The sequence below is a fragment of the Zingiber officinale genome, chromosome 2A (assembly GCF_018446385.1).
Source record: "Zingiber officinale cultivar Zhangliang chromosome 2A, Zo_v1.1, whole genome shotgun sequence".
In the NCBI taxonomy this organism is placed as follows: Eukaryota; Viridiplantae; Streptophyta; class Magnoliopsida; order Zingiberales; family Zingiberaceae; genus Zingiber; species Zingiber officinale.
The window spans coordinates 85,923,557-85,947,646 of NC_055988.1; positions in this window are offsets into that span (position 1 = coordinate 85,923,557).

Consider the following 24,090-nt stretch of genomic DNA (forward strand, 5'->3'; position numbering starts at 1 on the left):
TTTGTTCCTTAGTCTCTTAACTTCTCGGTCCTCTATCATTCATATCGAATCATATCCATTAGTGGACCTTGGAAGGCCTGTTATAAAGTCTTTGGAGACCATAGGTGCACTGGTCACACCAAATGGCATGACTACAAATTCGTAGTGTCCATTTCTGGTCCTGAAAACTGTTCTGGGTGCATCACTTCCTTTCACTTTCAACTAAAGGTTCCCCAAAACGCAGGTATGTTTTAAAGAACATTATTGCCCTCTTTAGTTGATCCAATAGATCATCTATTATGGGAAGAGGGTACTTGTCCTTAACTGCTACTTTGCTCAGCGCTCTAAAATCTATGCACATCCGCATAGATCCGTCTTTCTCCTTAACGAACAACTCTGGAGCTCTCTGGGGTGAATAACTAGGGCGGATAGAACCCTTGTCAAGTAGCTCCTAAAATTGTTCTTGTAACTCTTTTAACTCTGCTGGAGACATTCGGTATAGAGCTTTTGAAATTGAACTAGTATCAGGAAACAACTCAATTTCAAACTCTACTTCTCTGTTGGGAGATAGTCCAAGTAGCTCTTCTAGAAATACCTCTGGGTATTCGTAGACTACCCGAACGTCTTCCTGCTTGGGTCTTTCTTGTTATCATTGTCCTTCTAGTTCTAATTACTTAACTGGGGTTTCTGACTCTCCACTGTCTTGTCCTCTATCTTAACATCTAACTATGCCAAGAATAATATTTGACATATTCTCTATCCTTTCTAAACAAACTTATGTATATGAATATAAGAGAAACAAAACTAAAATTGTTTCTATTCTTCCTAAGCATATGTATCAAAACATAGAAAATTAAAACATGAATTTTCTTCTTTCCTAAGCGCATATAAGCAGATACTCTATACTGCAAATAATAAAGAATGCATAAAAGAAAATTAAATACTTTCTTACTTGAAGACGACAAGGATGATGCTGATGTGTGATGCTGGAGAATGGAAACTGCTCTGATACCAACTGTAACGACCACCCTTCTTATCTATACTATTACACTCTAAGGATGACCGTTACTTGACTACTAACTCTACTTAACCGGTATGATCGAAACCACGAAGAGTCTTTACTGAAAAATTTCGGCAGAGTCTCTCCTGTACCGGTGACCATAAACCGAGATACAAACATAGTATACATCAGCCACAGGTGGCTGGAACATATATCAATCGCTCACGCAGTTAAATAAGTGACAATACCAAAAATGCATACTTACTAAACAGAACTCATCTCCATGCAATCTAAACAAAAGAATCTCAAATGACATGAATCATAAAATACAACTTCAAATGTTTATTAATTACTAAAATGTGAAAACTTAATAATATCCCAAGTCTCTTCCATAGTCCTGACATCACACACCATCCGCACCTCCTCCTCGTCTTCCTATATCTGCAGTAAGCGGAAATGTAAACTATAAGCAAAATGCTTAGTAAGCGCTATCTAACTCACAAAATCTCGATATGCATGTACATACATCTATAACATGATCTAACTGATTACTTACTGAAGACTACTCATGCTCATCTACTAATAAAAGAACAAGACATGCTGAAATGCTAAACATGTAAATCTACTCATGCTCAGAAAATAGCAAAGAATAGTAAGCTAATCTAAATAACATGCTAGCATAAAAGAAAACTCAACTTGCTGATTTTAAAACAAAGTGAAACTTAATTCATCTGTTCTAAACTTATTCTTTAATTCACTTGTTTAAAACTTATTATTTAATACTTTTATACTTTTGTAAAGCTTATTTTACTTGTTCAAAAACGTATACTTATAATACTTCAAAATAGTAATCAACTTCTCTTGGGCCCAGGCATAGTACCATCTTATGCGCGTTCCCTAATAGGTTGGGGTAGCGAGCCACCAATCCTAAAAGAGCAGACCTCAGTCTAACTGGGCCAAGACCTCGGAATTGGACACCTGGATTTGTTTAACGACAACCTCGGAAGTCGGGTAATAGCCTCTTCTTAAAAGTAAAATACTTAATATCTTAATTACTTCTTCTTTAAATGCCTTGGCATTTTAATAAGCACCTTGTGTGCCAAAATCCCTTAAGTCTTGACTTTGGGATCTACTTAAGGCCTTGGCCTTTTTCTTTCTTTTCTTTATCTTTCTTATACTTTTCTTAAACCCAAAATACTGTTAGGGTATTTTCCATATGCATATTGAGGTAGCAAAGAAACTTAAATCTATATTTTTGCCACAAACTAATCACCTCAAGCTAGTATAGAAAAATAAATCTAGAACCTTAATGCTTTAAAAGAAACTTTGCTCATGTTATTCTAATAGCAAATGAGAAATACTGCTCGTACTCTACTAATAGCACAAATGAAATCTGCATTTGCTAAAGAACTAAACTAAATCTGCACTTAATATTCTGTAAAGGAAACTGCTTATGTCCAACTAATAACACAATGAAATCTGCCCTAATCATTAATCAAATCTGCACACTAATTCTTAACAGAAATCTGCATTTGCTTAATGAAAATCTGCTCATGTTCAACTCATAGCACATAAAAACTGCATATGCTCACAAATAATAGTAAACGAAAAGTTATAGACTATATTCTATCACTCTTAGCTAGTTTCTTAATGCTTCGTTTCATATGTATCTTTTCTTTGTGACTTAAATTTCCACTAAACATATTTCCTTCATCTTTCTATCTTTTTTTCGTGTTTCATATCAATTTAGTTCTCTATACTTGATTCATATCATGTAATACCGATAACCATGCATCGCCCCTCTACTGTCATTGTTATAGGACTCAACTCAAAACTTCAAGTAGTACATGCACAATCCAAGTTTCATAGGAGAATGTTGTAAACACATCCACTTAACCACACTGAAACCTATCCCTTCAAATCCGCCCAGCATTTCCCAGCCAACACCAGTAGTGAAACACAATGGAAAACATTTTAAAACACTTCAATTCTGTTCAAAAATAACATAATTTGTTCGTCATACAGCAAGAATCAAATTCAACTAACCCATACTCAAATCTTCTAACCATAATCTAATTCTTCAATACCTAACCAATCTTGGCAGGAATCTAACAGGAGACTGACAAGTTGCAAGTATCTGTTTAATTTAACTCCATACAAAGATCCCAAAAACAAAAGTAGAACCAATAAAGACGTACTAATCCGGAACCTGTAAAATTCCATATTTGACTGATTGTGCTCATAAAAATTCAACAGAACAATCTACATAGAAACAAATCTGAATTCCATCTACAAAGCTTGAGGTAAACAGCCCGCATGCTTGAACTTTACCATTCATGTTCTTCTTTGAAACTCACGGCAGCAAACCCAAAACTAAAATCTTAACAGCATACTTCGAATTCAAGGACACAAAGATCCGGAACTACTCCTACTGCAGGTGAGAAGCACTTACCTCGGTTTCTTGAACTCACAGCCGGAAGGGAAGGACTCTAGGGTTTCGGAGACTTGCATGATTGTGGCCTATCCCTCGTGCTCACGGTTTCCTTCTCGATGAGAGGAGCTCGACGGTGCGAAGACTTCACGGAGAGGGATGCTTGCCGACCGCTGGAGACGTCGTCTGCTTGCTGTGTTTTCGCCCGAGAGAAGAAAACCGCCGCGTCAGGAACGAGAGAGAAGAGGAAGAGAGGGATTTAGGGTTCGGCCAAAAGCCAATATCACCTTATCTCTCTTACAGCCTAGCGTTTCTGTTATGGTTTAAGTCCTAGTCATTGTAAATTTGTTTACGAAACATCCGCAGCACACTTGGTTAGCCACGGCTTGGCTCTCACGGGTTCGAATCCTGTCGAACACCCTTTTTTTTCCTCTTTAATAACTCTAATCTTCCTATTAACTTCTATTACTTAAATAAAATTCTTCCTTTACTTGATTAAGTAATAACTGCTAGCCCAGTTGGTTAGTCGGGTTTTGCTCGAGTCAGGGGTTGCCGTTTCGAGCCTCGGCTTGAACATTTTTGTTGAAACTTCTTTCTTTTGCTAAAAATACCAAAAGACCTCCAGAAATTGCATAAAAATACTCTAAAAATTTCTAAAAATCTCTAGAATTTTTCTAAAATATTTTTATATTTTAATAAGGTATTTTAGGACTCCAAATAGTGAAATTTGGGATGTTACAATAAGCTAGCAGCATCCTAATGGATTCGAGTCTAGCTACTGGTGCACAGGTTTCGTCATAATCTAAACCTTCAACCTGACTGAATCCTTTGGCTACTAGTCTGGCCTTATTTCTAACTATTTCATCCTGATCATCCAATTTGTTCCTAAATACTCATTTGGTGTCAATTATGGACTTATCTATGGGTTTAGGTACAAGTTCCCAGACTTGGTTTCGTTCAGATTGTGCTAGCTCTTCCTGCATAGCAATTATCCAGTCTGGGTCGGGTAGGGCCTCTTCTATAGTCTTAGGCTCAATCTTTGAAATAAGGGCAATCTGACTTAGGTTCCTATATGAGGATCTGGTTCTGACTCCTAGGTTTGGATCACCCAAAATTTGGTTAGGTGGGTGAGAGGTACTTGCTCTAGTTGGTCTTATATTTGGGTCAGAAATCGGTTCCTCTAGTTTATTAGTGTTGGGATGAATTTCATCATCTTCATCAGTTTTTGGATTAATGTCAATACTTTCATCTATATTTGGTAGATTATTTTCTTCATCAAATATTACATTAGTTGTTTCTTCAACTTTTAGGGTATTTTGATTATAGACTATGTATGCCCTACTTGTTGTAGAGTACCCTAGAAAGATTCCTTGGTTTGATTTGGGTGTAAATTCTCCTAAGTAATCTTTAGTGTTTAAAATGTGAACTTTACACCCGAAAACTTTTAAATAGTTTAAGTTAGGAATTTTATTATAATATATTTCATAAGGAGTTTTATTGTGATATTTGTTAATTAGAATTCTATTTTGAATATAATTTGCAGTATTTACTGCTTCAGCCCAAAATTGATGATTTAAATTATATTCATTTAACATAGTCCTAGAGGCTTCTTGTAGGGTTCGGTTCTTATGTTCTACTAGGCCGTTTTGTTGGGGGGTCCTAGGGCAAGAATATTTATGTTTATACCCATTGATTCTACAGAATTGGGTAAACCTATGATTTTCAAATCCCCCCCCCCCCCCCCGTGATCACTTCTTATTCTTTTAATTTTAGTATCTTTTTCATTTTCTATTAAATTGTTAAAATTACTAAATACTTCAAAGGTTTCATCTTAAATTTTTAGAAATTTTACCCAAGTGAACCTAGAATAGTCATCAATTATAACTAAGCAATACTGGTTCTTGCTTAGTGACTTGGCTCCATGTGAATCAAATAGGTCTAGATGTAGGAGCTCAAGTAAGGAGTTGGTTCTATCTAGATTAGTTGACTTGTGGGTTGACTTGGTTTATTTTCCTTGTTGACAAGCATTACAGATTGAGTTTTCAATAAATTTTAGTTTGGGTGAACCTTTAACTAGACCATTTTGACTCATTTTTGAAATGAGTCTAGTGTGAGTGTGGCCCAATCTTCTGTGCCACAGATCAGTTTCCTCTTGTTGTGTTAGGAAACACTTTGTAGAGGATATGGGTAGATTAATTGTGTAGATGTTATTTTTCCTAAGCCCCTTAAGAGTGATTTCAGGGTTTTCAAAATTTTTAACTACACACCTAGATTTGTCAAAGGTAACTAAGTATCCACTATCACACAATTGACTTATACTTAGAAGATTAAAATTGAAATTTTCAACTAGTAGAACTTTTCGAATAATAAAATCAGAACTAAGTTTGATATTACCTTTTCCGATTACCTTAAGTTTACCGTTGGTGCCGAATGCAACTATTCCTAGGTTCTTTAGTTTGAGTTTGGTAAACTTCAATCTATCTCCAGTCATATGTCTGGAGCATCCACTATCCGACATCCATTGATCCAATTCCTACATAAAAAGTAGTTGAATTGGTTTCTTTTTAATGGATTGATAGATAGCTCAATTGAGGAAGGCTTCCTAGTTTTCCACCTCACCCAATCTAAGTTGTCAATCAGTTAATCCTATGGGTGATTGTGAGATGGTTGAAAAAAGTTCTTTAGGTCAATTTATCATGAAAATAATTTTAAGTTGATTAAGTTTAAAAAGGATATTTAAAATGATTTTTAAAAGATTTTTAAATAATTTTGAAATTAAGTTTTTAAAAGATTTTTAAATAATTTTTAAAAGATTTTTCAAATAATTTTGAAATTAAGTTTTAAAAGATTTTTAAAATGATTTTAAAAAGATTTTTAAAGAATTTTGAAATTAAGTTTTTTTTAAAAGATTTTTAAAATGATTTTTAAAAGATTTTTAAAGAATTTTGAAATTAAGTTTTCAAAAGATTTTTAAATAATTTTTAAAAGATTTTTCAAATAATTTTGAAATTATGTTTTAAAAGATTTTTAAAATGATTTTTAAAAGATTTTTTAAAGAATTTTGAAATTAAGTTTTTAAAAATATTTTTAAAATGATTTTTAAAGGATTTTTAAAGAATTTTGAAATTAAGTTTTTAAAAGATTTCTAAATAATCTTTAAAAGATTTTTCAAATAATTTTGAAATTAAGTTTTAAAAGATTTTTTAAAGAATTTTGAAATTAAGTTTTTAAAAAGATTTTTAAAATGATTTTTAAAAGATTTTTAAAGAATTTTGAAATTAAGTTTTTAACCGTTTTTTTAAGTGATTTTGAAATTAAGTTTTAAAAATATTTTTAAAATCATCTTGAATTTGAATTAATTATTAGTTTGATTTTAATTACTTAGTCATCTCACCCGATCTAAATTTTCAATCATGGAATCCTATAATTTTTGTGAGATAAATTGAGGTTCAATTTAGGAGTTTTGTTTAACTTTGTGTTAGATTCAGGTTTAGCTTTGGGTTCAATAAGTAAGCATTTTTTGGATAAACTTCTGGGCTATGGTGAGTCACAAGGAACTCATTAAAGTAACCATGCCTTCGAGGTTTTTCAAATACCCCTACCCATTGAACTTAATACTAAACCTTGGCCTAACTGGTTAGGATCCATTTAAGGGTAGCTTCGGTCAGTTCCACTTGGCCAAATGCACCAGGTCGAAGCCATATCTTCCTAGACATGCGATGCCCAAGCTTTCCTAACGTACTATCATCCAAAAACTTCACCACTACCGTGGGTCAAGTTAAACCTAGCCCATTTTATCTAATCTTAATTACCCTACCGGTAGTCTACTCTTGTTTACCCATTTCGGGTAGATTAACTTGGGTTACCCAGTCGGGTAATTTAGTTGGGGGTGTCAGCTATTCTGGATCCTCCTTCTAATTTTTTATTTGATTTAAGTTGAATTTTGAATTAATTTTAAATTTTGAATTTTGAGTTTAATTTAATTCTGAATTATTAATTTAATTTTGAATTTAAATTTAAATTTAAATTTGAATTTTAATTTAATTTTTAATTTAATTTCGAATTTTTAAATTTAATTTCGAATTTTTTAATTTAATTTTTGATTTTAATTTAATTTTTAATTTAATTTCGAATTTTTTAATTTAAATTTGAATTTTAATTTAATTTTTAATTTAATTTCAAATTTTTTTCAATTTAATTTCAAATTTTAATTTAATAGTGTTTAATTTAATTTTGAATTTAATTTAATTTTTAATTTTAATTTTGTTTTATTAATATCGTTTTCCTTTTTGCTCCCCTTGGATCATAGCCTCGATATAGTCTATCGAGGTAGTGTATTTGATCCTTCGGGATCCATATTGACCAAGTCCAATTTGATTAGTCAATTTGGACTTGGGGACCCATGCTTGGACTGTTTTCCTATTTGTTCTTTCTACAAGAGATAAGTAGGATTTATATTTTCTTTTTGGTTTAAATCTTAGACCAGTTCTATTATAAACGACTCTTTGTGTCCCAAGAATTAGGTCAAGATTCTTGGACCCTAAAGAGAAACTGTTCTAGTGTTTTCTCCAGATCCTTGACTTGAGTTTTCAGGCTGGAATTCTCTTCCTCAAGTGTTTGGACTTGAGTTGAGTTTCCAGTCTGAACTAGTTCAGTCAGAGATTTGGAGTTAGTCGCTTCTTTAAAGACTTCTACTTCCTTTAGAAGGGACTTAACTCTAAGGTTCAACTTAGCTAATTTTCGCAATAAGTAATTAACTAGATTATTAAGGTGAGGGATACTTACAGAGGGATTAGGCCCTTCGGAAATGGATACGGATCCGTGGCTTCACTCGGACTCGGCCTCCAACTCAGTCTCGCTCTCGGATTCGTCGATCTGGTCCCGGGCCATCAGTGCGAGCAAACTCGTCTGATCGAGTTCATTGTCGGTATATTCTTCTGAGGATTCGTCCCACGTCACCTTTAGGGCCTTCTTCCTTCTTTGCTTCTTCGCATCCTTTTGATTAGGGCAATTGGCCTTGATGTGCCCCTGCTGGTTGCACCCGTAGCAGATCACTTCGAACTTTACCTTAGAGCATGGTTGGGCCTCCTTGGATTCGACTGCCTTCTTTAGGTCCTTCTTGTTGAAGCCTTTCTTCTTCTTGTAGAGTCTCTTCACAAGGTTCATGAGCTCCGTTGTTAGTTCTTCATCTTCATCATCTGAGTCGGGTTCTTCTTCTGACTCTGGTTTAGTTCTTCGTCAAGATCTCGGTTCACGTGTTCGACTGGTACCTGCAACCAAAGCAACCCCCTTCTCGGTTGGCTGTGCATTAGTCTTCTCTTGTAATTCAAACTCACAGAATAATTCATCTAACTTTATTGAAGATAAATCTTTGCAGACTTTGTAGGCATCTACCATTGATGCCCACAATGTGCTCCTCGGAAACGAATTTAGTGCGTACCTTATGACATCCTGATTCTCTACCTTTTGCCCTATTCCGTGGAGAGAGTTGAGGATATCTTGAATTCTTACGTGTAGAGAACTTGTCGTCTCACCTTCCTACATTTTCAGATTATATAGTTTATTAAGTAAAAGATCTCTTTTACTTACCTTGGTGTCGGAGGTGCCCTCGTGGAGTTCTATCAGTTTCTCCCATAGCTCCTTTGCGGTTGAAAATGGGCCGACTCTGTTGAGTTCCTCCTTGGTAAGACCACACTGGAGGGTGCAGGTAGCTCTGGCGTCGGCTTCCACCTTCTTGATTAGGGATGACTCCCATTTCTCGCAGGATGTAGGCTTGCCATCATCGTCGGTTGGTAGTTGTATCCCAGTCTTGATTATCATCCAGGTTTCGAATTGGATTTTCAGGTAGGTTTCCATTCGTCCTTTCCAGTACCCGAAATCTTCTCCGGAGAAGAGGGGGGGACAAACGGTACTAAAACCCTCTTGTTGGGCCATTGAGAGAATATGCAAAAGAAATAAGAAAAAATATGTCCCAAGACTAAGTCTTGGATTAGTAGTGCGGGAGTAAAGAATTAAAAAAGAACTAACTCGAGTGGTGTTGCATCAACCTCGAGCGAGATCGATACGAACGAAAAAAAACTGGAATATAGTAATAATACTAATTTTAGTTGACTCCGAAAAATTTAAAACACCGCGAAAAAATTGCGTGATTGGTGGTTGCACCAAATCAACGCGACCCCACTCTGATACCAATTGTTGGATCGAGAAGCACTAGAGGGGGGGTTGAATAGCGCTCGCGGCTATTTCGTTCGATTCGTAAAACTATCGGAGTTAAAATACGCAGTGGAATAAAGAAACACAATCACAGAGACACAGGGGAATTTACTTCGTTCGGAGCCTAGATCGACTCCTACTCGAAGGTTCGCGATCCTTGATCGCTTTCCGTGGGCAACAACTATAAGCTCGATAAGAATTACAAACTAATTACAATGAAAGTATAATAACAACTTTATACCGACAACTAAGGAAGAAGAAACAGAGCTCTGGGTCGTCGGGAGGTTGTTGCAGCACTTCTGGATCATGTCGTTAGCAGCTAGATGCAAAGGAATCGCTTGTGGTGAGTTGTGTTAAGCTGCTATTCGAAGTGCTCTTTCATAGTGTGCTGGAGGCGCCTCCAAGGCTGTCCGAGGCGCCTTCAGGCACCGAGTCTGCCGCGGTGATAAGTGCAGAACAAGTCGCGCTTTATCCTGCTTGAGGCGCCTCCAGGCTGCTCTAAGGCGCCTCCAGCGTCTGGTCCAAGGCGCCTCCAGCCACATCTGAGGTGCCTTCAAGTCTTCTGCGCAGACATGTGCTGGATTGCACCCGAGGCGCCTCGAACACTGTTCATCCAAGGCTAAACTCTGAATTTTGGCCCTGCAAAACATGTTAGTCTACAACTACAAAACACGTCCTACAAAACCAATTTAGCACAGAGATAATATTTGATATGATAACAGAATATAATGACAGTCTCCAGACTGTCCGGGTCTGATTTCGGATTTTCAACCGAAAATCCTAGGTCGACCCGACGCCTACTGTTCCCTTTTCGGGGAACGCGTCCTCACCTACTCCACTCAGGAGATTTACCTTATGTCAGTGCGATCCTCCAGATAGACTGGACTTTTGCTTGGTGCTCGATGCTTCCAGACTTTCTGCTGGACTTCCGCTTCCCGGCTGGTCCAATCTTTCACCTGGTTCGTGACACCAGGACTTTCCACCTAGGGTTAACCCCCCCCCCCCTAGGACTTTTGCCTTAAGCACTCGACCCACCAATACTTTCCGCATAGGGTTACCACCCCCTATGACCTAGGGTTACTATCCCCTAGGGTTTTCACCTGCCTAACCACAGTTAGAACTTTCCTGAAACACTTAGTCAAGCACGTTAGATCACAACACACCTTAACTTTGAATCATTTGTCATTATCAAAACTCAGGTTTGATCGTCGGATGCTTCCCGCACCACCACCACCACCGCCTAGACAAAGCCTTTTAAGGAAAGCTAATATTTAATTTCCTTAAATAACTCTAGGTTAACCAAAAGGAACAATCGAATCACAAGTTCAAAAAAGAAGAAAACATAAACTCGAAAAACTAATTCGAAAAATTAGATCTAATGCCTCTTGTGTTTGGAATTCTTACAAAAAGAAATAACTAGCATGATGCGGAAAACAATTGCTAATTATACATTCTTTTTGTAAACTAATGACCTCGAGATCTTCTGCCATATTCCTCGCCTCTCCTTGGACGTCGTGTGGGCGACGATCGTCCAAGATGAACACCACCCAAAAGCTATCTTCCTCTTCCTCTAAAATCTGGCCACCACCACCAACAAGGAGAAGAGAGCTAAGGGAAAAGAAGAAGTGAGAGGGCCGGCCACCACCAAGAGAGACTCCTCCAAGAGAATAAGAATTGTTGTGTCTCATGAAGCCTCCTCACCCCTTCTTTTATAATACTTGCCCAAGGCAAATAAAGGAAGAATTTTTATAAAAATTAAAATTTTCCTCTAGCTTTTCCTTTTCCCTTTTAATTTTCCTTTTCTTTCCTCTTGATTGAATCAATCAACAAAAATAAATTTGATGATTTTATTTTTTAAACATGGCCGGCCACCTTGCTTGGGCACCAAGCAAGGGTGGCCGGCCCCCATAAGAGGAAAGGAATTTTATTTTTTATAAAATTTTACAAGAAGAATAACTCTTATAAAATTTACAAGCTCTCTTTCTTAAAGTAGGAGTTAAAAAAGGAAAGTTCTAAAAATTAAAATCATGTTTTAAAATTTAAAACTTCTCTTATAAAATTTTCTTTTTTAACAAGGTGATAGAAAATTTAAATTTTAAAACTTATCTTCCTTTTTTTCTTAAACCATGAGGATGGTTAAAAAAAGAAAGTTTTAAAATCTTTTAAACTTTCTTTTAAAACATGTGGCCTAATTCAAATAAGGAATGTTTTTGAAATTAAAATCTCTCTTTTAAAACTTATAGTTTTCTACAAAGAGAAGGTTTTAAAAATTTAAAACACCCCTCCTTGTTTGAATTATTGTGGCCGGCCCCTACTAGCTTGGTCACCAAGCAATAGGGCCGGCACTTATAGAAGAGGATGTGGCCAGCCCTTGCTTGGTCACCAAGCATTGGACCGGCCCCTTTCTTGGACACTAAGATGGGCTTATATTTGGATGGACTTGATGCTATAATGAGGATACGACAGTGACCTAGAGGAGAAATTGGTTTTGGCCATCCGATGAGCTTGAGTATCCCGTGTTCGCCCCGAACACACAACTCAAGTTCATCGATAATAACTCATTCCACTAGAGAGTTATTATCGTACTACTGCACCAATCCCAAATTACATTATGAGTTCCTTCTTATCATGAGTGTGTTAGTCTCCCTGTGTTTAAGATAACGAATGCCCACTAATTAAGTAAGTTACTGACAACTCATTTAATTAATATCTAGCTCCAAGAGTAGTACCACTCAATTTCATTGTCATGTCGGACTAAGTCCACCTGCAGGGTTTAACATGGCAATCCTTATGAGCTCCTCTTAGGGACATTCTCAACCTAGATAACTAGGACACAGATTCCTTCTATAATCAACAACACACACTATAAGTAATATCATTTCCCAACTTATCGGGCATATTGATTTATCGAGCTAAACCTCACCCTTTGATAAGTCAAAGAAATAAATATTAAATATATGTGCTTGTTATTATATCAGGATTAAGAGCACACACTTCCATAATAACTAAGGTCTAGTCTTTCATTAAGTTAGTACAAAAAGAACTTACCTAAATGGTCCTACTCAATACACTTAGAGTGTATCAATGTAATTTATTAATCAAGATAAACTAATACTTAATTACACTACGACTATTCCGATGGTTTGTTCCTTTCCATCTTAGTCGTGAGCAATTATTTATAATTTATAAAGAACCGACAACATGATCTTCTGAGTGTGACACCACACTCCATATTATCTACTATATAAATTAATTGAATAATTACATTTAACAAATAAATGTAGATATTGACCAATGTAATTCTTTTATTTCAAAAATATATGTTTACAAAATCTAGGCTTTTAGTATACACTCCAACATTTCTACCTTCCCGTCTGTCCCTCTTTTCCTTTTGTAGATCCACTTGCATCCAACGGCTTTTACACCATCTGGTGGTTCTACAAGCTCTCAGACTTTATTAGAATACATAGATTCTATTTCAAAATTCATTGTCTTTTGCCAAGATACTACATCTTTATCTTGGAGTGCTTCGTCATATAACCGGGGATTAGGTTCATGTTTACTCGGGATCAAATCTGAAGATTCTCCCAAAAACATGAATCTCTCAGATTGCCTTACAACCCTCCCACTACGACGAGGCACTGTCTGTAACTGTGCATCATCTGCGACACGTGTTATAGTCTCTTATGGTACTTCATCTTGTATTGTTGGTACTAAAGTAGAAGTGTCCTCTCTTATTTCTTCTAGAATAATTTCACTCATGGGCTTATGGTTCATTACATAATCTTCCTCTAAAAATCAAGCATTGGAGCTAACAATGATCTTCTGATTTTTAGGATTATAAAACAAACCACCTTTCGTTCCCTTAGGATATCCCACAAACTGACAAAGTTCTGTACGTGATTCCAACTTATCAGTATCTCCCTTTAGCACATGTGCTGGACAACCCCATATCCGGATATGATTCAGACTAGGCTTACGCCCATTCCACAATTCCATGGGAGTAGAAGGAACTGTTTTAAAAGGTACCATATTCAGGATGTTCACTGCTGTTTCTAGAGAATATCCCCAAAACGAATTTGTTAATTCTGAATAACTCATCATCGATCTAACCATTTCCATAAGAGTCCTATTCCTTTATTTTGCCACACCATTCTGTTGGGGTGTACTAGGTGCGTGTTGGACTGTATACTAAAAGCCTAGCTTTGTTAAACATTTATTTTTGAAATAAAAGAATCACATTGGTCAATATCTACATTTATTTGTTAAATGTAATTGTTCAATTAATTTATATAAGTAGATAACATGGTGCGTGGTATCACACTCAGAAGATCATGTTGTCGGTTCTTTATAAATTATAAACAGTTGCTCATGACTAAGATGGAAAGGAACAAACCATCGGAATAGTCGTAGTGTAATTAAGTATTTGTTTATCTTGATTAATAAATTACACTGGTACACTCTAAGTGTATTGAGTAGGACCATTTAAGTAAGTTCTTTTTGTACTGACTTAATAAAAGAACTAGACCTTAATTATTATGGAAGTGTGTGCTCTTAATCCTAATATAATAACAAGCACATATATTTAATATTTATTTCTTTGACTTATCAAAGGGTGAGGTTTAGCTTGATAAATCAAAATGGCCGATAAGTTGGGAAATGATATTACTTATAGTGTGTGTTGTTGATTATAGAAGGAATCTGTGTCCTAGTTATCTAGGTTGAGAATGTCCCCAAGAGGAGCTCATAAGGATTTCCATGTTAAACCCTGCAGGTGGACTTAGTCCGACATGACAATGAGGTTGAGTGGTACTACTCTTGGAGCTAGATATTAATTAAGTGAGTTATCAGTATCTTACTTAATTAGTGGACATTTGTTATCTTAAACACAGGGAGACTAACACACTCATGATAAGAAGGAGCCCATAATGTAATTTGGGACTGGTGCAGTAGTGCGATAATAACTCTCTAGTGGAATGAGTTATTATCGATGAACTTAAATTGTGTGTTCGGGGCGAACACGGGATACTCAACCTCATCGGAAGGCCAAAACTAATTTCTCCTCTAGGTCCCTGTCGTTGCCTCATTATAGCCTCAGGTCCATCCAAATATAAGCCCATCTTGGTGTTCGAGAAGGAAGCCGGTCCAATGCTTGGTGACCAAGCAAGGGCCGGCCACATCCTCTTCTATAGGGGCTGACCCTTTTGCTTGGTGCCCAAGCATGTAGGGGTCGACCACAATAATTCAAACAAGGAGGGGTGTTTTGAATTTTTAAAATCTTCTCTTTGTAGAAAACTACAAGTTTTAAAAGAGAGATTTTAAATTTTAAAACTTTCCTTATTTGAATTAGGCCACATCTTTTAAAAGGAAATGTAAAAGTTTTTTTAAAACTTTCCTTTTTAACCATCCTCATGGTTTAAGGAAAAAAAGAAGATAAGTTTTAAAATTTAAATTTTCTATCACCATGTTAAAAAAGGAAATTTTATAAGAGAAATTTTAAATTTTAAAACATGGTTTTAATTTTTAAAACTTTCCTTTTTTAACTCCTAATTTAGGAAAAAGAGCTTGTAAAATTTTATAAGAGTTTTTCTTCTTGTAAAATTTTATAAAAAATATATTTCCTTCCTCTTTAAGGGGGTCGGCCACCCTTGCTTGGTGCCCAAGTAAGGTGGCCGGCCAAATTGAAATTAAAATAAAATCATCAATTAATATTTGGTGATTGATTCAATCAAAAGGAAAGAAAAGGAAAATAAAATTGGAAAAGGAAAAACTAGAGGAAGATTTTAATTTTTGTAAAAATTCTTCCCTTATTTGCCTTGGGAAAGTATTATAAAAGAAGGGGTGATGAGGCTTCATGAGATACAATTCTTATTCTCTTAGAGGAGTCTCTCTTGGTGTGGCCAGCCCTCTCTCTTCTCCCTTTCCCTTTGCTCTCTTCTCCTTGGTGGTGGTGGTGGCCTAATTTTAAAGGAAGAGGAAGAAAGTTTTTGGGTGGTGTTCATCTTGGAGGATCGTCACCCACACGACGTCCAAGGCGAGGCGAGAAATACGGCAGAAGCTCTCGAGGTCATTAGTATACAAAGGGAAGGTATAATTAGCAATTGTTTTCTACATCATGCTAGTTATTTATTTTTGTAAGAATTACAAACACAAGAGGCATTAGATCTAGTTTTTCGAATTTATTTTTCGAGTTTGTGTTTTCTTTGTTTTCGTATTTTTGATTCGATTGTTCTTTTTAGTTAACCTAAAGTTATTTAAGGAAATTAAATATTAGCTTTCCTTAAAAGGCTTTGTCTAGGCGGTGGTGGTTGCTCCCATATCCAAGAAGGCCATGTGCCTCGCCATGCAGTCCTGGAAGCCAATTTTAAAAATTAATATTTAATGGAATTAATAACATAGGTGGATTGAATCAATAGTGTTAAGTTCCACTTGCGATTCAAATCTAAACTATTAAGAACAGATAAGTTAAATTTGGAATCAATGATGTTAAGTTTCGTCTGCGATTCCTAATTTAAGTTCTAAAGAACACAATTGGTTATTTAAGGAAAGGTTTGACACTTGTACAAAATTTTTGTACAGTGGAACCAGTACGTTTTCCTAGGACTAACCAACAGTTGGTATCAGAGCTAGGGTTTACCTCTGTGTGTTTTGGTTTTCAAAATTAATTATGCACATGTCATACATAATTTAGGCAGAATAATCGTAGGATGTGCTAACTTTGTGGTTGCAGGCTCCAACTATTATGGTATTTAGATATTGTGTGTGATTAGACCCTTGGACATGTCAAGTGCATTATTTTGTATGCATGATTGTATGTATCAAATACAGCAGGAGTTGTATTATTTTTAGAATTTTATTTTTTACTCGATCTAGAATACATGTACATTCCTTTATGGAATATAGGATCGATATTTGTAAAATTCTATATTTGTCACAGATCATATCTTTGCGAGGCATGGTTCTTTTGGAGGACTAGAGATGTAGCGGAATAAGAAGCAAGATAGATGGGACAACTTGACCCAATGGCGGTGGCTAAAGATGGCAGCAGCTAGGGTTGGAGCATACTGAAGACAGTGATGGAAAAAGGCCATAATAGTTGTAAAATAAATTTCCATATTTATTGCTTTTATTTACTGTGATGTGTGTGTATGCATGTGATGTATGCTAGGATAGTTTAAAATTCCTTACTTTAAATAACTAAGTGGGAGAGGGATTTATTTTAATAAATTCCACGGTCTCCATTACTGATTTGTAAGTGATGCAAACAAACTTGTGCGTTGGCTCTGAGTGCCTTCCTCCATATCGGATGAGTTTGTTTGCGGATCACTAGATCAAACTTCCATTTTGGATGACTATAGGAAATTAATTAAGAGTGTGTGATCTTCCCCATCAGAAGGGGCACAATCTTATTAATAGATTTAGTGTCAAGTAATGGTATACACTTAGGCACATCTAATAGTATCCTCCCCATCGGAGTCACTGCTATTATTTGTGTGACCAAAGGAAAACCAACTATTAATTTTATTTGTCATAAAGTTAGGTTGACAAGAATAAAATTAATGGGTAAAACCTCCTCTTACAAATGTTTGATTTTGTATACATCCACACTATCGTGGCATGCAAAATTCACGGTGATTTGAGGTGTTGGTTAATTTAAAATAGTATTGTTTGAGGAATCAATATTATTTTAAATTTAGAGTCTTGACCAAAGTTTATTTTTGTGATTCTTAGGATGACTTTCAACCCACTGGCCATTATATTGAAAAAGAACAAACTTACTGGTCCCAACTATATTGATTGGAAAAGGAACCTGGACATTGTTCTTATTGCTGAAAGCTATAAGTTTGTATTGACTGAGGCTTGCCCTGATGCACCTGACGATGACTCTACCCCAGAGGAGATTGAGTATCATAAGAAATGGGTAAAAGCAGATGATATGACATGGTGTTACATTTTGGCTTCAATCAGCATCAAGATTTACCAATGGCTTATGATATAATGAACAATCTCAAAGAACTCTTTGGGCACCAGAGTCGGACTGCTAGGCAAGAGGCAATGAGAAAGTTAATGACAGCCACCATGTCTGAGGGAACACCCGTAAGGGATCATATCCTCAAAATGATAGCCTATCTGAACGAAATACAAGTTCTTGGAGGAGAAATCGATGGGGAAACCCAGGTCGATATAATTCTCCAAACGCTACCCAGAAGTTTTGAGCAGTTCCGCCTAAACTATAACATGAACAAAAGAGAGTATACGTCGGCGGAACTTCTGATAGAACTACAGGCAGCAGAAGGTATATTTCGTCAAAGTTCTCAGATTCACTATGCTGAAAATGGTTCTACTTCTAAATCGAAAGGCAAGTAGAAGAAGAAACAGGTCTTTTCAGCAAAGAGAGTGAATAAACCTTAGGGACAAAAAGCTGGAATGAAGAAGCCGAAGGGCAAGTGCTTCATCTGCAAGCAGTCAGGACATTGGAAGGTGGACTGTCCTCGTGGGAATCAGAATAATAAAGGTATATCTCATGCTCTAGTAGTTGAAACATGTTTAGCGGTGTTATCTACAAGCACCCGGTGTGTAGATACGGAAGACACTGATCATGTCTGCAATTCTTTGCAGGGGTTCCAGGAAACCCGACGACTATTTGATAGAGAGATAACCATCTACATGGGTAATGCTACTAAGGTGACGGCTATTACAGTGGAAGACGTCTACTTATCTTTTGATAGAAATAGAAGTTTGATTTTAAGAAATTGTCTTTATGTACCCAGTTTTAGAAAGAATTTAATTTCAGTTTCTAAACTGTATTTGGATGAATATTATGTTTCCTTTAGTAACAATGTCGTTATAAAGAGAAATAAGATGATTATCTGCTCTGGTGTATTGGTTGGCAATTTATATACTTTAAATCCAATTTCTCCCACAAAGCAAAATATGGAAATTAATAACTCTAATAAGATAAAAGAACCTTCGGAGATGAACCAAATGTATCTTTGGCATCTAAGGCTTGGTCATATTAACTTAAGTAGGATTCAAAGACTCATAGCTGAAGGACTCTTGGGTCCATTGAAGTTGGAAAATTTTCCAACCAGTGAATCTTGCTTGGAAGGTGATCCTGTCTGAGAAACTTGACAAAACGGAGAGCTAGAAGGAAAAAACCCACTACCTTGATGAAGAATAATACCTAACTGAATGCCAATCCAAGAAACCCAAAGCGGATTGGGGAGAGTAGAATCACAGAATTCCTTCCTGGTGCAAAGCCCCAATGGCGAGAAGGAAATCTAATAGAAGAAAACCCAAATCCGGAGCTTCCAAGGCTTCCTATGCATAAGAGACCGACCAACACGATCGTCAATGACCTAAGACCAGGGTGGGAATCCCTAGCTAGGCCCTCCGACGCTCAAGTCAGTGATCTCTCTCGGTGTGGAAGAAGGAAGAAGAAGAAGAAGAAGATGAACAGTAGTTGAAAATTAGGGTTATGAGTGTGCGCACTGATGTGAACTTACCTAGCCAACGGAGAGGATTCCCCTTTTTATACCACTTTATATAACCTCCGTAGTCACAAAGTGGACCCCGGTTTGTTAGAGTTTGTTATGAGATGACGTAAGTTGCATACTTGTGGTAAATGACTTTTAAGGAATCTTTTTTGTACCCCAGATATACCTTCTTTGTCGTCTAGTACCTGCAAAATAGTCTAAAAAGCACATTTTCTGCCAAATATATAACACCTGTTATACAATCACATACTGCAAATATCTTCATTAACTACTTTATTTGAAATATTTACTTCTGTCCTGTTTCACAAGCCCTTTTAAAGTGCTTCTATCGTTCCTACTCGCCCCTCCTATTTTTGCTATATCATAGATAGCTTAATATAACAATGTTCCTTGTATCGGTTGAAGCTGAGCTTAACTAGGTTTGGTCAATTATTATTACCTCTCATTAGGCTCCTTGGGCAATGCCCGTCCGTGCTCCTCTATGTTTATTATTCCAGCTAGCACTGGACTATATTTTATCAAGTATGTAATTTTTATCAAGTATCTTTTCAAGGTATTATTCAGCCCGGCCGATATTGGCTTTCCTTCCTAAAGGCATGTCTCGATCGATACTGGTCTATTCACTTGGAAGTATATCCCGACAGATATTGACCTTCCTCTTTTGAGGTATATCCTGGCTGATCTTAGCCAATCTCCCTAGAGGTATATCTTGATAGATATGGGTCTGCCTCCTTGGAGGCATATCCCGACCGATATTGGTCTTCCTTCCTGAAGGTATGTCTCGATTGATATTGGTCTGCCTCCTTGGAGGCATATACCGGCCAATATCGGCCTACCTCCTTTAGGGTATATCCCGGCCGATATTGGCCTACCTCCTTTGAGGTATATGCTGATCGATATTGGCCTACCTCCTTTGAGGTATATGCTGATCGATATTGGCCTACCTCCTTTGAGGTATATCCTGGACGATATTGTTCTTCCTCTTCAGAAGTATGTCTTGCTCGATATTGGCCTACCTCCTTTGAGGTATATCCCGGCCGATATTGACCTATCTCCTTTGAGGTATATGCTGATCGATATTGGCCTACCTCCTTTGAGGTATATCCCAGCCGATATTGTTCTTCCTCTGATATTGGCCTATTTCCTTTGAGCTATGTCCCGGCTGTTGGGTTCTTCGGGCCGCGAAAACCGTTTTTTCGCGTCGCGGAAACACCGAGTCACCCAAAGCCATGGATCTCGTGCAAAGATTCGTAAACAAAATTTTGAAAAACCTTTTCTTGTATGAGTTTGTAAAACCTTTAGATCTACATGATGAAGATCTTATACCTTTGAAGCGTGCCCTCGCAAAATTCCCGCTCGTCCAAGGTACGTGTCGGATCTCCAAAGTATCAAGGTAGATATTTCTCTAGTGATATCCACACGAACAAGGAGTGCTCTCTAGCACTCAAGGATGGAGAAGAAAGCCCCAAGTGTGCTAGCACTTTCTAGGGCTCTCGAGTAGGATTTAAAAAGGGAGAAAGGAGAGAAAAAGAAAAAGGAATCTCACATACTCCTCTAGGTATCCTCCTTTGTGACCTTCACTTCACCCTTTTCTTTGGACCTCAACACATTCCTCTTCACCTTTCTTGAAACTCTCGGCCAAGAAGGAGGAAAGGGAGAAGAGAAATGGCTAGAGGAAGGAGATGAATTGAATGAGACTAATGAATGAAAATTCATTCCCATTCATTCACTTGTGTGGCCGGCCACATGAGTAACTCCTACTCATTTAATGTGGCCGGCCACATTAATGAGAATGGAGGCTTGTAACCTCCATGATGTGGCATACCATGATGATGTGGAGCATCATCATTGGTCCACATCTTGCCATCTCACTAATGATGTGGCAATTAGTCAAGTCAAACTTGACTCTTGCTCTTCCTCTCAAGTCAAGTCAAACTTGACCAAATCTCTTCCATGGTTGATCTAATCTAACCATTTGATTCAAGCCAACTTAATATAATGAATCTAATTCATTAAATTAAGTTGATTTAATGAGTCATAATCTAAATTAGACTCATTGAATACATGAATCAACTTGAGTCCAACTCAATTAGCCCAATTTGAATTACTCTTAATCCAATTTAATTCATCAAATGAATCTAATCATCTTGGTTCATCATATGAACTTAATCCAATTGGTTCATCATGTGAACCCAATCTCCATCCACTTGTTCTTTGTGTGTGACCCAATAGGTTCTTGTAACGTTGGCAATGTTTCTAAACTCCTTTAGAAACATAAGCAATGAGCGGCATCTAGCAATACATCATTGCTACCCAAGTTACAAGAATGTTGAGATCCAACATCACCTTGTGACTACTAATTGTGACTCCTCACAATATGTTACATTGTCCTTCTATCCTAGACATCTAGATTGATCAATATGAGGCATAGACCGTGTCATCCTCTAATCAATCTAAATCTTGAACTCCAAGTAGACTCACTCGATCAAATGAGCTCAACATCTCATGTTAACTCATTTGGGCATGGCCATGCACTTAGTGGTCTCACTCTATCAAGAATACCGATGTCGCTCCCGTCATATGGGAGGGATAGATCCCATCTACATCACTCACATCCCTCTACATAATTCGTTATATACCTAGTAATCGCCTTTATAGTCCACCCAGTTACGGGTGACGTTTGACGAAACCAAAGTACATAACTCCTTATGTAGGGATCCATGGTGACTTCAGGTCTAAGGACTAATAGTCATACTAATAGCCACATGAGAAAGTATATGACACTCATATAACGATCCATGATACTTTCTCATGGCGGGTCATTCAGTATACATTCTCCAATGTATACCCATGTGTCAGCATGATATCTCTATATCCATGACTTGTGAGATCAAGTCATCGAGCTGACCTACATGCTAGTCTTATTGCATTAACATTGTCCCTGAATGTTAATACACGACTAGGAATGATTTAGAGTAGTGTTCCCTATATCATCTCACTATCGATTCAACTAATCGATTGATATAGGTATGAACCTTCTACTCAAGGACGCTATTATACTTAGTCTATTTGGCACTAATACAAATAAGTATAATAACCAAACAAATGCCTTTATTAATATACAAGAATATGATACAATGAGTCCATACAATCATCAAATGATTGGCTCTAGGGCTCTAACTAACACCGGCCAATATTGATCTATCTTCTCCACTTGGTTATCTCCTTTCCCTTCCTGATCGGGGATCCATGAAACCTAACCCATATCACTAGCCTTCCCTTCAAGTCTAGTCGAATGAGGTGTAGACGACTGACTAGACACAAGTCTAATTTTGTTTTTTCCTACCCGTGACTTTGCCACAGGTACTGAAGTGACCTTACAAATTTTGTGTACAACTATCTTGTGAACTTGAGTACAGTGATCCCGTGAACCCTAGTACCGTGATTCCTTGGGTCCCTTGATCCTTTAATAGGGCTACAACCCTCTCTTCATTCATCACCTACCTCAGTTCTTTTCCTTCCTTGCCATCTCTTCCTGCTGAGAGTATGGCATTAGATCCCCTTCTTCGGGGACGACTCTTGTTGGGCAAGGTGAGATATATGCATGAGTTTATTCAAGTTTTTGCTTCGGCTAACTCTAGGGTTCGAAAGACTATCCCGAAAAATGACGTTTCTCGAGATTTAGAATCTCCAACCGAAGGCGCAACTGCTCTGGAGACTCAACGAGCTTCAGAGGAATTCTCCTTCCTTACGGAGGACCAACAAAATAGCCCATGGATGTTGCTACGAATGTGTAGCCCATGTTGCCCTTGGGCTAGGATTGGTTGCTCTGGTTGCAGAACTCTAGGGTTCGAACAGGGGAGAGGCTCTTTCAGTCACCTTTGCACCATGGCCTGAATAGATCTGTCCCCTTCCCCTTTCCCTTGAGTCTTCCTGCTTCATAGTTTCCTTCATCCCGGGCAAAATATTGCCACTTCTGCTGCCCGAGCAAGCTTCCTTCGTGCCTGGTAAAATGTTTCCACTGCTGCTCCATGGTAAGTTTGACTCCAGTGGGACTGAAATTTTCTAAGCATCCCGAGAGCTTATGTTTGTAACTTTTGTTAACTTTTCAAGGTTTAATGTTTTGAGAGGAAATGTAATGTTATGTATTTGATCATATTCTAAGTGTAAAAAAAATCTTTTGTATTAAATCAAGTGACTCTGTTGAATCCCTTTAATTTCTAAGAATAGATGTTGTGCCCCCCAATATTCACTCATATATCATAAACATTGTTATTTCAACAAATATTCCCTTGTTTTATTACAGACAAGGTTGTCTCGGTCAATGTTGTACTTATCTATTGTGGCTAAGCGCTATACCGACCGATATTCACTTGTTTATCACAAACAAGGTTATCTCGACCAATTTTATACTTATCTATTGTGGCTGACGTTATACCAACCGGTATTAGCTTGTTTATGTTTTATACTTTATCTATTATAACTAAGGTTATACCGACCGATATTATAATTAAAATTATTTCAATCAATGCTAGTTTATGTTTTATAACGACATTAGTTGGGATCATGTTTTATGCCCAAATAACTTTCCTTATTTTTTCTTGTCCTTAACCTTGATTTAGTCAAACGCAATCCCTCTTCCTTTATTATGCCTAGTAAACTACGTCTTCTTTCAAAATTTCCTTGCTTGTGATTGGCTTTTCCCCTGGTAAGAGAATGTCGGAAGCGTATAACGAGGTGTTACCAACCCCGTCATGATCTAATTTGTTGCGTCCAACATAAATGTTTCTTTATGATTATGTGACACATACTTTCTCTCTCTCCTGTGTCATGTAAGCATTTATCCTTTTTCCTGTAATCCTCAACGTCTATTGAGATAAAAATGTTTTGATTTAACGACGGCTATGTGTTTTTCAAACCCTAAACCCTTTGTCTTTTTTTCACCTTTGCCCCTTCCTTTCTTGCTGCAG